Source organism: Medicago sativa, chromosome 1 (assembly GCF_051527215.1).
Source record: "Medicago sativa cultivar Bolivia chromosome 1, Bolivia_mono, whole genome shotgun sequence".
NCBI lineage: Eukaryota > Viridiplantae > Streptophyta > Magnoliopsida > Fabales > Fabaceae > Medicago > Medicago sativa.
In genome coordinates, this window is record NC_140749.1 from 32,994,166 (window position 1) to 33,011,325 (window position 17,160).

Here is a 17,160-nt window from a genome sequence, read left to right on the forward strand (position 1 = left end):
AATGTATGGCCCAGACCATAAATGGTAAGTTTTTGTCATGATGATTGGTAGTCAGTCTCTAAATTTCGAGGACGAAATTTTTTTAGGGGGGGTAGAATGTAATATCCCGCCTGTCAGCATCGGTATATTACCAGTCAATCGTGCCAGAGGAATTAAATTATGGAAAAGTAAGTTACTGGAAAATATTTTATGACATGTCCGCATAATACGGATTAAGTATCAGTGTCGGATTTAAACACGTTCAAGGCAAGGGCATAATGGTAATTTCACGGAAAAGGATATTTATATGTTTTGGAACCAAAAATATCTTCATAATCCTTTTTCTTTCTCTCTCTAGGGTTGAAGTTGGGAACTTCTCTCCCTTCCCTCTCTTCTTTCACGCCAACATCCTCTCCTTCTCTACATCATCCTTTTCAAATCTTCTTCCTCCCATGGCAAGCTTCTAAAGTATGTCCCTCCATGAATATTATAAGTTAAGGGAAGCTTGTATTATGCTTGATTTCTTCCCTATCACCTCTCAAGAAGCTATAGTTTTGTTGGAATCTCTTTCTCTCATCACCAATCTTTCATGACACTCCATCCTCACATGGTAAGTTCCCAACTTGTTCCTTTATGGTCACTTAAGATTAAGGAAGTGTGTATTGTGTTTGATTCTTCTATTTTCTCCTTTTGAAGAAGAGATTGGAAAACTAGGGTTTGATTTATGGTGAAGATGGTTTCTAAATTGGTACAAGGTATGGCCTCCACATGATCAAGGTAATAATATTAAGTTTAAGTGGATTAATATCTCTATCCTTCCTTACCAAGAATTCCTTTTGATTTCAAGTTTTGAATATGTGTTTGAGGGTAATGTTGGAGTATGGTTTTGAGCTTGGAATGGTGTCTTGGTTTGCAAGAAAAGGATGACAAGTTTGAATGGTTTGAGCAAGGAAGCAAAAAGGGAGAAAAGCTAGGATTTTGGCTTGAATGGGCTTGGACCTTTACGATGCTTCAAGAACATGTTTGGGTGAGTTCCATAGTTAGTTTTCCCACCTTTTGGGAGTATGTTTATGACTTGTTAGATTATTATGAATAACATGAATATTTCTAGGGTTTTCAAGTGAAGGTTTAGTTGCCCTTTTCTTGCCATGCATGCAAAACATGTTATACTTACCGAATGAATGTTTTATAAGTTTCCAATGATCAATTATGTTTCAAAACACTTAGGGACACTTGATTTGAGGTTTTTGGGCTCAAAATATCATTTTTATGTGTTCTGGACTGTCCTAACTCGCCACGGCGAGCTATTACTCGCCACGGCGAGCTAGAACTGCGAATGGGGGGTTTTGCTCGCCCCCAACTCGCAGCTGCGAGCTGCTGCTCGCCTCCCCAGCAAATCTACTCGCCTAGGCGAGTAAGACAGGGAGAAATCCCATTGTTTTGCTCGCTTTAGGCAGGCGTGGGGATTCGCGACGCAGTTTTCTCTGTGGTGTCTTTTAACGAATGTAAACCCCTCAAACCAAGGTCCTAAATGATGATCAAGGAAAGCAAGATTCTTATGTTAAAGAGGCAAGTATTATGCATGTTAGTAAGGCATGGTATACAAGAGAATCATGTTAGAAATCGGGTAGTAAGTTACTCATTAAGCAAGGGAAAACTAGAGCCTCGACATAGTTGTCGAGAACTAGCTAGTTAGCATGAATTCTTAGAATGTTAAGACGCGAAGTTATTCTCTTCGCACACGATTAAGAATAAGATAGCAAGCAAGTTAAGTTGTGGTTTGATTAGTTAATCTCTCCACTAAGTTTAAGCATGAACAAGTATAAGTTCACCGTTAATCGGATCGACTCAAGGGTCCGAGGTAATAAGCAAGTATGTATGTAAAAGTTTATTTTATATGAACGACAAGACTATGACTAATATAAGTAGGTGGCATGTCTCTTGCTATCCACATCAGGGGGATACAAGAGGTTCTCGATCTAAGGGGAACGATTCAAGCCGTAAGGGACCCACATGTCACCGAAATAAGCAAGACGTAGGTGCTCGTGTCTCTTGTTATCCACGCTAGGGGGATACAAGAGGTTCTCGACCTAAGGGGAACGGTTTAAGCCGCAAGGGACCCGCACGACACCGAGGGAGTCCGATGTACGTACATCGGTCATGTATGGGATTGTACTCGGGGTTACTCCACCCGGGACTATCCGTAAAATGAACCAAGATAATTGTTTGTTCAACGCTAACATGATAATGAATGAACTTAGATACGTTTATGTATGATATGATTATGATTACGTTATGTTCATGAGTATGCAAGAGTGAATCCATGCAAGTTTATGATTAAGAATAAGAGCATTAGATGCTACATGACAAGTACAAGGCATGGATTAGAGTAACTAAAGAACATGATACCGATGACGATCTTAGGTTTCCCCTAATCGTCCGGTTTAGTATCGTGCCATGATTATGATATGGTTAGGCCTCGATACATAGAGTGTATTCTTGGCAATGCGGTTTTAGTTTCCCCCTTAACCGCCATGACACGTATAGGAAGTGAAGCCTATAACAAGTTAAGTTATGATTATGACGGCTCTAGTATGCACTACCGTCTAAGTATGCAAGTCCCCACACACGTATAATCAACCGCCAGGTTGTAAATTAGACACGTGGTGACCGTAGGTTTTCCCCCGTGGTTGCCTATAGCCTAGGATTAGGTGGGACTCACTGAGACAATATGTCTCATCCCAATCCTTATTTGTTTCAGATATCAGGATGGACGTAAAGGTAGTAGCCGGATGGATGTTTCAGCAAGAGCTCGTTCGTACCTGAAGCATGAAGAATATGGATCTCAAGGATGTATTTATTTTAAATAAGATATGATGTATTGTTATTGTACGAACGTGTTTTGTTGTATATAAATTCATTCGAAGTTTTTTTTTATGTTGTATATTTTAATGTATCCAATACTAAATTCAACGCACGTGCTAGACTTTCTAGATACGTCTAGTATGGGTGTTACAGGGTTTGATCTATGATGCATGAATATGAGTAATTATCACCACCCATGAACAAGGGCTAGATACTTCAATATCATATGCATTGGCATATTGAGATTGTATTAGAATTGTTTTAGCTTTGTCATGATGTGTTATTGTAGGAATTTTTGCTTATTTTAATTATTTATTTTAAAGTTAATTACCCTATTTAAATATTATATTTAATTAATTCTCTTTACTTAGTCATTCTATAATAGTTTGTCGTTACTTGATATTGCCTATTCTTGAGCTAGCCGTTTTACACATGATGTAATTGCTATTGAATGGATTTTAGTTGCTTTTAGTCCTCACTTTGATTTGGTCTTTGTAACAACTATTTTTCCATTTATTTCGGTCTCAAGTTAAACTGAAAATTTGAGCTTTGGTATGTGTATATATATGTGGGTTTGGGGCACTACCGTGAGCAGTGGTGGAGCCACATGTGTCCCAGGGGATTCAAGTGAACCCCCCTCACCCAAATAAATTTCCACGTATAATCTAGTAAAGTTTAATTTTGAATCCCCTTAAATTTACATGTTGCACCATGTTTGCACCACAAAGTCAAATCCCTTCTGCTCTCTCAATTTAACTGCAACCTCTCCATTAATTTTATTGATAGATTCTATTTAAAGTTTATGCAATTACGTCAAACAACAATCATGCATTTATTAATTTATTAGTTAATTGTGATTTTTTTTTTGACAGAGTAGTTAATTGTGATTAGAATTTGATTCAAAATATTTGAACTAAATATGTGAGAAATTAAAACCCACTTTTTATAATTGAAATATTGAACACTTTGCCACTAAATTGAGAGTGTGTTTGATCTGCTAAAAAATAAGGGACCGAATATGACAAATTCAATTGCAATGTTTTTTATTTTAAAATTGTTATTGGGATTTGACAAATTTGAAGACAAGAGACTGGACAAAAAGTTAAATTCTTTTCCTTTATTAAATCACAATAATAATTTCTTTGTCAACAGTACGAGTTGTCTAAAATACTAAAAATATGATATATTAAAAAACAAACATCAAATATAAATGCAACTAAATATGATTAAAAAATCTGGTAGTGCCCGTTTTCCACTAATCAAATATAATTGTAGATTCTTTCAAAAAAATAATTGTAGATATTTTTTTAGTGCAATAACATTTTTTGAATTTTATTTATTAATTAAAATTTAAAAGTTTGAACCCCCTAACTCGGGGTCCTGGCAACGCCACTGACTGTGAGAAGAGAAAGGCATGAGTTTTTCTATATTTTATTTTCATTAAGTTTATTAACAAATTCCATCATAACAATATAATAACTAAGTTCCCATGAGCATCCATTAGTGGTTCATGAGACCTTGCTAATTCACGTGCGGTGCTAGCAAGAAGTGACTGTTGTATCCTGGAGAGTACTAGCTATAAGACCTACCGCACCGGGTACTTATCCGAGGTGGCGAAATACTCTTAAGCTCAGTGCATTGCATGTGACACCCTGAATCACAAAATAATTATTCCTATCATTTATTCAAAAATAGAGTTTGATTCGCAGCGGAGAGTGTCTAATAAAAAATTTTCTATTAACATAAGAATTCTTCCACAAGATTTAGGATAGCACATTGACTTATAACAAACATAATTCACATAAACACTCTCTTGAAAATTATAATGATATTAACATCGAATCCTTTGCTTTTGAAAATATTTTCTTTTACATCATAGGAAATGGTTTTCTTGCACAAAAGTAAATAAGTATATCCCTTTCCCAGTGTCAGTATCAGAGCGAAACTCTTCCCATACTTGAAATTTAAGACTCGTACACCTGTATTTAGACTGCGATTTCGCAACCGCAGGGCCAAGCCAGCAAACACAAACAACGAAAGGTGAGTTTTGAGAACATGTAATAGTATAAAATAAATGAGAAAAACACGCAAAAAATCAAGTCAATACCATATCACATTGCAAAATTCATAACCTTAACAATATACTATATCCTCCCATTCACATTAGTCAAGAAAATCATTACATATATGAATCAAAACCTTTTCAAACGTAATGTCCCTATTCAATCCAAGATAGTCATAACAAGATAGTCACAAATAATAATCAGACAATCAAGAACATATTCTCACAAGGTAATCAAAACATCCATAATGGAACAGTCACAAATGACATTCCAGACAGTCAATAGCATGCTCTCATAAAATAATTTAAATCATTCATAGTAACATAGTCAAAATTCAAACAATGATATGCATGCTCTTAGACTCTAGACATCTTTTTATTTGGTACCATTCTACTCCGAAGTAATTGGTTAGGAGGTCGATAGTACTATGCCACCATCCCGATGGACGGAAAATTCAAAATGGCCGAGCCCATATGGACTATTCAAGGTTGGCAGAGTCAGACTATTCAAGGGTGGCCGAGTCCTTACGGACTATTCAAGGTTGGCCGAGTCCCGACTATTCAAAATTGCCAGATTTCTTGCGGACTATTCAAAGTTGGCCTTGCCATCATAGACCCCCTCCTCAACCCCGAGACAATATGCCTCATTCATTAGTACTTCCCCAATCATATTAGGTTTGTCAAACCCTACCTAGATGATGACCAAAGACTCCACTAGGTCCTATACCTTATCATTCAATCCATATTCATTCAATAATCATAATTCACAGTGTATGCTTCACACTATTCAATAAAAATCCACATTCATATATTTCACTCAATCTCAATCAAGTCTCAACAGTTCGAACATATATAATCATGGTTATAACTAGTCAAATTATACCGGCCAGTAAGAGATTCGATAAGCAGCGCATTTTCAAACATAATTTCATACTATTTAATACATATCTGCACACACACATATATCACACAATAATTAACCATTAAAACAAGATCTCACAAAGATAAAATACTAAACATGTTGGAACAAAATGTATTTAACAATGAACCTCAAAGAGTTTTGATGATAACAAGGTATTAAAAATTGTAAATTGGACTAGCTTATATTTGTTCGAGTGTACAGGACCACAGTTAAAAAGTTACATCATTAATTGGTTCTGAATGAGCAAATAAAGGGCAAAAGAAAATGAAGCTTAGACGATTCTGAAGGCAATATGCTCCTGAAAGTGGAAAGCGCTCCTGAAGTCAAGCTGCTCCTGAAGATAGTAAAAGCGCTCCTGAAGAAATAGCGCTCCTGAAGAAAAGTGCTCCTGAAGACAAGAAGTCCAGAAGCCACATTATCAGAAGCTGCATCATCAGAAGCTACATCATCAGAAGCTGGAGAAGCTGCACCATCGGAAGCTACAGAAGCTGCATCATCAGAAGCTGCCTCATCAGAAGTCATTTCACCAGAAGCTAAAGATCAACTGAATTTGCAAAAGATTCAAAGATTAAAGAATCTACATTGCAAAAGTTGTCTATTGGATTCGAAAACACAGCAGAAAATTAGTGGAACATTGCAACGGTCATTTCAAAGGTGTTTGAAGGCATGTGCTTGCAATTTGGACGAAAGCGTTGACATTGTACCTCTGTACGAACTGTACAACCACCTTCTCCACTAATCTGTTTTGTGTCCACGCTACAAGACAAGAAAACAGCTTCAGAATACGGCTTCGCCTGCAAAGATGTTCCTTTGGATAAGGAATGGATTTCAAATTTGTTCTTCATAGGACAACAACCAAATCAGGCAAAATATCATTGGTGAAAGATCAAGCTTCAACAACGACTCTTTGGTGTGCTGGCAATTCCAAAACGTCTCTTTCACACCTCTATATAAAGGAGTGAAGACTTAGAGTTTTGGTAATGCAAGAACGATGAACGAAAGACTCACAACATTTTTACAAGTGCCAAACCTCTGCTGTAATTATTCTGCATTCACTTAGAATTTTTGTGTCTCAAAGTCATATCTTAGAAATTCTTAAGTCCATTGAGTCTGTATCTGATTTATATTGTGAGCACCTCTGATTGTATATCAAGTGTTCAACCTTAAACAATTTTCTGTGTAATTTTGTTTAGTTAGGAAGTCTCTTGCAGTTGTGCTTGAGCAGGAAGTCTCTTGATTGTGTTCTTGAGCAAAGGAAGTCTCTAGCTTGTGTGCTTGAGCAAAGGAAGTCTCTAGCTTGTGTGCTTGAGCAAAGGAAGTCTCTTGCTTGTGTGCTTGAGCAATTGTAATCAGATATTACTCTTAGTGAAATCTCCTTGGAAGTGCAAGGGGGACTGGACTACTTCCGGATTGTGGAAGGAACTAGTATAATTGCTTTGTGTCGTTCTTCTTCTCTCTCTCTCTGTTTTATTCTGCTGCATTTAGATTCTGATCATCACTTCAGAAGCTGTCTCACTTAGCTTCTGATCAGTGTGTTCAGTTTTTAGGAGAAACGAAGAATTTTTCAAAACACAATTCAGCCCCCCTTCTTTTGTTTTTCTCACCTTCAAAACAATCTTAACATAATCTCATTCACGGCAACTTGGAGGTTTCTGAATCATATTTTTAATACTCAATATTACCATCATCATACTCTTAATAAATTATTATTCATGAATCAAACGCTCTCATACTCCTTTCATCTTACATCTAATCTCTCCCCTCGTTGGTCTAGGGTACACCTTAAGGGCAAACACAAATCAAAATGAACACTAACTCATGGTTTAAGGGTAATCAACAAGGGTAATCAATAACATTCATTCGTCTTCGATTAGTCACATTAATCTAAATCTAATAAGGGTAATCAAGAATATTCATTCAACTCACGTCAACATCTCCTTTATCAAATTATATTCACATCTCATATTTTCAACAACACCTATTCATAGTCCAACTAATATATTAGTATTTGCGGTCATCATATATATGTTGCATACCAAAAATTCATTTCAACAAGATTCAACATCACTTTTATATTCATCATCGAATAATTCATCAGTTAGAATAAATGCAGCAGATTGAACATGGACACAACATAAAATTTATTCATGACATCAATTAGCACACATTCAACGTAATTTAAATCAATCAAGACCTTAATAATGTTTCTAATTCCTCTTTTAATCTCACATTTCTAACTTTGCACATTAATTAATTATTCTCTCAAAGGGCTACAACCATCGCATGGTGCCCCGAATGAATTTTGGGAAATATAGCTTTCCCGTTCATCACAAGTATTTTATACTCATGTACTCGAACTCTTTTCTCTCACCCCATATCTGAATTCAAGCTTTCATCCCACAAAAGAGAACATAGAAAACTCAACGACGACAACAAACTCTTACAACTGATTTAATATGTGCCTTGTCTTCATCAATTATTGGGTCCAGTAACCGGCAAATACAATCCAACAAACAAAATAAACCAATAAAGTAAATTATTCACTATTTATAATATAGTTCAAAATATAACTATAAAGTAATATGTAAAATTTAATTATACTAAAAATAAAGCTCTCGATTTACAAAAAAATTAACTTATTGATATAAGAAAAATATACATTTACACGAGTGCATTTAGAAAGAACATGCCTATAAGATTGAGTTTCAACATATATATCGTAGAAAATTTAAGATACTGTTTCTCATGGGTCAACAATCATTAAAACTTTCAAATTGAATTGTCCAAATTTATATATCACTTCCTATGTAAATTGATTCCTAAAATAGTCGGTGATCAAAATTTACCATTGTAACATTTGTCAATTTCATCAATCGGAAAAATTAGGTTTTAAAGGAGACAATGGACATGCGATAGAATATCAAAGGAGTATATAAAATTTACTAACACAATATAAAGAAGTCTTACTGAAGTTTAGTTAACAACAGATGGAGTTCATTGCACAACTAATTGACATGGAAAACCAGAATTCCTTCACATGGCTACAACTTTTTCTCTAGAGTTTCTCCATACGGTTTGTTGCTACTGGCATAAGGTTTTGATATTAGGCATTTAACTAACTCTTATACATTAGCGCATGGGTTTTGATCCAATAAAATACTATTATTTTATTTCTTCACTTAATAGGCCCATTACTAATAACGCACTATTTTATTCTTAGTCTAATACATACAAAAATATTATAATAATTTTCAGTGACATATACACATGAAATCATATAAAATAGATATATGTGAGAATATAGTGTATGAAAAATAGGGGTGTTACATTGCACGCCTCAATCAAAATTGATAAGTTTGCTTATTCTCTATTCTATTGTATTTAGAGTTCTATTAATTTGATGCTAATATTTCTTATTGTTTATTACTTTATAATAATTCTATGTCTTATTTTTCCAACAATATTAAGAGTATTTTGTTTTCATTGACATGGAATTATTATAGTTTTCCTTTATATCGCAGCTATGGAGTTGGTCTTGATTTTATATTATTAGAGTAATTGCCAAAATAAATAACTAAAATATCTTAGTTCATAACGTAGGGGAATTAGATTATGAATTTTATCTTGCTGACATCCCTACATAATTACATTGTTAAGTATTTTATCTGGTGTCTGGAAGTGGCATGAAATTTTGTTTTTAAAGCTATCTTGCTGATATCCCTACATAATTATATACCGTGACTCAGAATTTGAAGAAATGTATCTTGCTTAAATCTCTATGAATTTTGCAATCAAATTTGAACGTAGAATATCAATTCTTATATCTCTATTTCAGTTATGGTATGTAAGCATCAGTTTTGTTAGTCCCTTTGGTTGAAGCCGAGAGAATGCATTCTTCCTGTATTGGACACGTTTAATCTTCCAAAAAATGGATGGTTTAGAGGAGATAGAAATTAAAGAATTTAAAGGCATTGATATATCTACTTAGTTTGGCTGATAAAGAAACTAAAAGAGTATGGTGTGATCAACTTTATTGTGAGTTTTAAATTTTTATCCTCTTGAAATCATCCACAAGGGGTTAGGTACATATTATAACCTTTAAAATCACTTAAGTCTTGAGTTTTATGTTCAATTTGTGATTGTGTTGAATTTGTCTAGAAACATAGTGATTATAGGAGTATTGAAAATGATAATCTTTGTTTCTTTATAATGAGAATACTATCTTTACCTTTGTGATTAAAATTTTATCTTAAGACATGTTGTTGTGTTCATATCGCTTTGAGAAATATATGTTAATGTGAAGAAAAAATTTGTTTCGAGATTCAATTTTTTTTGACTTGATCAATTTATTTTGATGAATTATTTATTTGATACTTGTGTGAATCCTATTTGTCATAAATTTGTAAGTTGGTGTTTAGTCATCTACTTATGGAATAATAGAAATGTGATAGGTTGTTTTGACACTAATTAACAATTGAGTTTGTGGATAACCGTGTGTGTTGAATTCTATGGTTGATGATGTACTAATGCATGATAGTTGTATAGTTGTATATAGCTTGTGTAGTAATTACTTTTTGTCCGACCGTGTTAATATATAGTATGTAAAACTAGTTTGTTTTGAAATATTTTACGTTGGATGCCTGGTTTCATGTTAATTAATGTGCTTATTTTGTTCTTCACATTAACTTGTAAGGCTGAAATTTTTTTTTTTTGGGTATAAACTAAATTTATATGTGCAGTTTGATTTGTGTGGAATGTACTTTATTGTGGGGGCATATAATATATACATTGTGTGTATGTATATTAATACTATGATTTGAGTATTTTAGTCTATTGTGTGTATGTATATTAATACTATTATTTAATTATATTATTGAGAGAAAAATTGAGAAATTTATGAAGATACATATATGATATGCATGAATGAAACAAGTGCAATAGATATGTTATGTTGTCGCTTAAAACTAATTTAAGTAGATCTGCATATAATTTTGTGGCACTTCATAAACTCATGATATATATATATATATATATATATATATATATATATTGAGAATCACCTTAAATATTGGTGACATATATTGTGGATTATCCATTGTATTAAAATAATACAATGATGTTTGATATATTTATAGTATCCATCGTATTAATAATACAATGATGTAAAAATATATATAATTATGTGGATTTACTTTCTCGAAAGTGGGGGTGTCGTCACTTGAAAAATAATTCAAGTAAACTTGAATAAAATTCACACATAAATTTATATATATCCAATGTGGGGGTATTGTCACTTGGAAGCATTTTCAAGTAGACCTGTGCAATAAATCTAAACATAGATTTAATGTTCTCCTATGTGGGGATGTTGTTGCTTAGACTCTAATGAAGCAAACCTATGGCAATACATCATAGATGTTGACCTGGTAATATATATGAGATACTAACTGAGAGACGTCTTAGTTGATGTATTATTTGTGATGCATCAGTATACTGAGAAATATATATACATCGAAGGAGGATGAATTAGAATTATGTCCGATGTAACACTTTCTACATTTGATTTCTTAACCAGTGCCCCGGGGACACCGGTTAACATTGCCCAAACTTTAAAACAAATAATTGTGGGGGATTGTAGGAATTTTTTTATTATTTTAATTATTTATTTTAAAGTTAATTACCATATTTAAATACTATATTTAATCAATTCTCTTTACTTAGTCATACTATGATAGTTTGCCGTTACTTGATATTGCCTATTCTTGAGCTAACCGTTTTACACATGCTGTAATTGCTATTGAATGGCTTTTAGTTTCTTTTAGTCCTCACTTTGATTTGGTCTTTGTAACAACTATTTTCCCATTTATTTCGGTCTCAAGTTAAACTAAAAATTTGATCTTTGGTATATGTATATATATGTGGGTTTGGGGCACTACCGTGAGAAGAGAAATGCATGAATTTTTCTATATTTTATTTTCATTAAGTTTATTAACAAATTGCATCATAACAATATAATAACTAAGTCCCCATGAGCATCCATTAGTGGTTCCTGAGACCTTGCTAATTCACGTGTGGTGCTAGCAAGAAGTGACTTTTGTATCCTGGAGAGTATTATCTATAAGACCTACCGCATCGGGTACTTATCCGAGGTGGCAAAATACTATTAAGCTCAGTGCATTGCACGCCTCAGTCAAAATCGATAAGTTTACTTATTCTCTATTCTGTTGTTTCCAACAGTTATATGTTGAGAAAGTGTTAGATATGCATGCTTAATGTTTATTACATGCATTGTGTACTTGCAGCATGATTTGTGTGTGTGTGTATTTCTATAATGAGCTCTACTATTGTAATGAACTAATCTGAGTGACTCAGATTTTAATAAGTTAAATTACATAGAGATCACGATAAAAATTGAACCATAGAAGAGAAATGACTTAGATTGGTGTTCAAATGCTTTTGTATTTTGTGTCATTGGGGGTTCTCTAGTGCTCATCTGCCCTTGTCTTTATAGTTAAGGATAATCCTAAGATCTTTGTGAAGTCATCACTACTAGGGCTGAAAATGAGTCGAGCTGAGTCGAACCCAGATTCAGCTCAGCTCGACTCGATAAAAATTAGATCAGCTCGAAACTCGACTCGAGTTCGTCACGATCTTTTTTTCAGCTCGAACTCAACTCTACTCAAGCTCACGAACAACTCGGTTCGGCTCGATAGCTCGAATCAAATGAACCAAAACTCATAAAAAATAAAATTAAATGAAAATATATGCAAAAAAAAAAAGCCAAACACCGTAACAATAGAACCATGTGACTGGCTGAGAACAAATTTGGTATTAAGACCAAGTATCAGGCAATGCATTGGCGAGTATTTTATCTTTTCTTTTATAGCCCATCTAGCTCTCAACTGTTTGAAAACTTACCGATGTGGAACTATTCTCATATAATGGTTTCATGGTTTGAAGCATTTTTGTACACCGATATGTTATAGTTCTAAACATTCATTTGTCACTTCTTTTATTTTAAAAGCCATATCTTTTTTTACAGCACAATGTTATGGCTCTTTATTTTTATTTTATAATAATATAATATAAATGTAAAACAGTTAATATATTGGTAATTGTTTTAACAACAGGGTAATGATGTGACAATACCTAACAAACTTGAAATTTAGTTAATTTTTTTCATAATATCTTCGTGTTAAGGAACCTATATTTTTAATTTAGTGGGCTAATTTAAATAGTATGATACAAGTGTATGAGTGTGTGTTTGTGTGTGTATGTATATGTATATATGTGTGTGTGTGTGTGTGTGTGTGTATATATATAAATAATCGAGTTGGTTCATGAACCAAACGAGCCGGACTATATATAGCTCAAGTCCAACTCCTTTATTTAACGAGCTTAATTTTCAACTCAAGTTCGTCTCATTTGGTTCATGAACCGAGTTCAACGAACTAATTACCGAATCGAATCTCGAACTATTTTCGAGTTGGTTCGGTTCATTGCCAGCCCTAATGACTACTTCATTTATTTTGGGTATATGTTTACTTTTAAGAGAAGTTGTGTTATCTTGAAATGCTTTCTTGTGTTTGCATTAAACTAAGTAATTGATGGTTGTAATGTGCTTTGAAGTCGTGCCTTTCCAAAAAAAAAATGAATTCAATTTATCGTCATTTCAGAAGATGAGTTGAAACAAAAATTACTCTAACATTATGAAAGGATGATCATGACTAAAGTTTTAAATGGTTTTCAGATGTGGATTAAAAAAATAAACTCTTGCTGTTAAAAATCAGGGTGTAACATAAATAGAATTGCTAAATTAAAGACGACACGTGAAAATAAACAATTATTGTATAGTCGTTTTATTTATCATATATTTGAAAAGAGATAAAACCCTATATTGATTTTAATAAATTTAAATGTAAGAAAAATATAAAGTTAAGCGTGTGTGTGAAAAATTACAAAAATAGTAAAATTATGATGTAATGTATAAAATAAGAGGCTTAGAAAAAGTATTAAAATTTATAATATTATTAACTAAGAGAGAATGAGATAATCAAATATTATTATTTTTTGCATTATTTTTTTTACCATCATGTTAGAGTACAAAGTCATACCTAAAAATTCTTCAAATTAGAAAGAAAAAAAATTAAAACTACTGGGGTGCTAACTCAATAACAAAATCACAACTTATGGAATATTCTAGTTGTTTGTGTACTCTTTTAGGTATGGTTATAATACATAATCATGTAAGCACATAATCATTTGAGATGAACACTGCTTTGCATTTACACATGCTTTTGTGAATACACTTTGGTTTCAAAGGAGTTCGACAGTAGAGTAAATTTAAACAATCTGAATCTTTAAAGCATTTAATAAACTTTCCTGTAATGAAGAAAGATATTATGATAATGTAACCATTATACGATAAAATATCGTGTACGAAGTAAAAAAGGAAATTTGAAAACGATAAAATGGCTTACCTTCAATATTTGTTGCCACAAGAAATAGAGAAAGAAATATAATAATAACATAAACATACTTGACAATTTCAGCCATTATCACCCCCTTTTTCATATAAGAAATAGTTTTACCACTAAATAATTTATATAACTAATGCTCTCCATACATCAATAAGTATATATTAGCCTTTATGGAGATTTATAAGTCATCTTAATATTATAATATTTATTAAATGTCTCTTAAGTATATTAATGTGTTCTTTCAAGGCCGGCCCTACAGATTAAGAGCCCTAAAGCAAAAAATTTAATGTGGTCTTTAAAATTGTTATTTTTAACATAATATATTTATATAAAATCAATTTTGTGGAGATAAAAATTTAAATTCATGAGCAAGAGTAATTGATGTCTTTTTGGTAATTAGTTAAGCTATGCAAATGTTTATAATTTATCTTTTTTTTTTGAGCAAGTTTATAATTTATCTGTCATATAATATATTTATAACCAAATTAGTTTTTTAGAGGCCTTTTTTTACCCAAAATTTTGAGGCCTAAATCCCTTGCTTGACCCTTGGGCCGGCCCTATGTTCTTTATCTCAAGTTATAAATTAAGTATATATTAGCCTTTATGAAGATTTAAAAACCATCCTAATATTTCTCTAAAAAAAAAGCCATCCTAATATTATAATATTCATTAAATGTCTCCTAAGTATATTAATGTGTTATTTTTCTCACATTAAAACTGACCAACCATAAGTATTTTTTTTTACCAAATTTTCATTATTTTATAACTTTTATTTATAGGAAAGAGAAAAATCACAAAAGATGACTAATGTTGTTTGAAAACATATATATGTATTAATGGAGTGTTTTCTGGACGGCTTAAAAGCCTACCCTCACAGTCCAGGGTCAAACAACTAGGCCAAATTCACTTTGGACCAAACATTATTCACATTCTTCCATCACGAGGAGATTTGTTCGCTGCAATAAGAAAACGACGATTTAAAACACTGAATTGTAACTACTTCTGTCATCACCTCCACTCAGCTATAAAAACCTAGCAACCACAACCTCCACTTTAAAAAAAGATTTAAATAGTTTTAACAATGTACAATATATCTAACCCTTAACCTCCTTCTTTTCTCAAACTCTGACTTGAGCGTCGAAGTGCATGCAAGTACACCACCCCCGCAGTTCCAACCATCTACCACAAATCCCTTTGAAATGGTTTTTAAATTATAAACAAACTCTTGTGTTAAAATTAAGATTATGATTTTATGTTGTTATTTAATGTGTGCTCTTGAATGAATTTTATTAAGGACAGGAAATTCAAATCTAACAAATATGTTAAAGTCATGAGTCCTTTGATAATAATCATCAAGCTCCTCAAGAAGAATACGATGATAATTCAAGATTTAATTAAGAAATGATATTTATTGAATGAATCCAAAAGCATTGAAAAAGAAAAGGCATGCGCCCTTGAAAGAAAAATGCATAAGCATTCATGAGTCATTATCTTTCAAACATGAGTTGAAAGTATTTCCTAGAGAGAGGATGAATATGGCAAGGCTCTAGGACGAGTCTTGATGAGCAAGCAAGGCAGAAGAAAACATAAATTAATATTATCTTGGTCACAAACAGATGTGTATTTCACTCTTCACATTAACCATAAAAATAAAATAAAAACACAACACATAATCAATAATCAAATGACATCATGATCTCAAAATTAATAATATGATACCTCTGATGATTCTTTTCCATAATAGAGTGTAGTGAATTCTAAATTCTTAGTAATTTAAAAAAAATAGTTTTTAGATGGTATTTAAAATTTCTCAAGTTTGGCTTTGACAAAGTACTTCAAAAAATTAATTTATTTTCAAAATTCTCTAAATCTATAATCAAAACAATAAAATATGCATTGAAATTTTTGAATCATCCTATAAAACTACATTATCTCAAAATCTAATTTATTTTAATAATTGTGGATTGAGATGTAAAACAATTTTACATGTGTGGCCACCATTACATCACAATATTATTTTCTAAAATACTACATTTTTTATACGTGTAAAACTCTAGTATTAAACTAAGTTACCTATCTTATCCGCAATCATATATAAGTACACTTGCTCTCCTTTTTTCCGGTAGATTGTACACTTATTAGTTTTGTTAGTTAGAACCTCCAATTTCAATTTGTTAGTCCAACTTTACTATTAATTAATGGTCTTAAAAACTAAAAAGTAAATAAATAGAACAAAACTTTCTTAAGTTTGCATAAGCCTAGCAAACAACTTGTATATTTGTTTAGTTAACCAACCTAGAAAAAACGTGCTAATTCGACCCGATCGTCCACAAAAGAAGAAAGACTACTACCAAATTACCAATCATAACTGTAACTGCTAACCCAATCAACAGAAATTTCAAGGCGAGTGATATTCAACATAAACCAAACCTATTGAGTATTGAGAAGTAGACACGACTCTAACTAAAACGAGAGTTGGTAACTTAGGAAGGTATTTGAGTTACATTGTTAATTACTTTGTTAGGAATGTTAGTTGAAAAAAGAAGTTTCTTTTATCACCCATTCCGTTAGTGAATCAAATAAATTGGTTCAAGTAATAATTACCATAACAATTCCTCAATATTTAATTTAAAGCATCCTAGCTTACTAAAGATAAGTTAGGGCGATACGGAATTTCAAAAAGTTCTAGAGGAAAAAAATTCAAGAATCTACCAATCTCATGTTTTTTTTTTTTTTTTGCGTTAACCCTCTGATTTTCAGGGAAAATGGACTCTGATAATCCAGAGTTCGGCCGTAAGGTACAAGTCAGACTACTCTGCCAAGAATTGTTTCACCCAAACATCGAACTCAGGTTC

General features: G+C 32.5%; 2 long non-coding RNA genes across 2 annotated transcripts; one reads left to right on the forward strand and one right to left on the reverse strand.

Moving 5' to 3' along the window:
- The first annotated feature begins 809 nt into the window (after positions 1-809).
- On the forward strand, positions 810-2,923 carry LOC146954426 (uncharacterized). The gene is made up of 2 exons (XR_015013226.1): positions 810-1,006; positions 2,748-2,923. It is a non-coding gene; the product is annotated as an uncharacterized LOC146954426 (long non-coding RNA).
- Positions 2,924-4,655: 1,732 nt separating this feature from the next.
- Positions 4,656-14,508, reverse strand: LOC146954427 (uncharacterized). Its single transcript, XR_015013228.1, has 2 exons — positions 14,306-14,508; positions 4,656-4,834 (listed from the first exon to the last, which is right to left on the reverse strand). It is a non-coding gene; the product is annotated as an uncharacterized LOC146954427 (long non-coding RNA).
- Between the last annotated feature and the right edge of the window lie 2,652 nt (positions 14,509-17,160).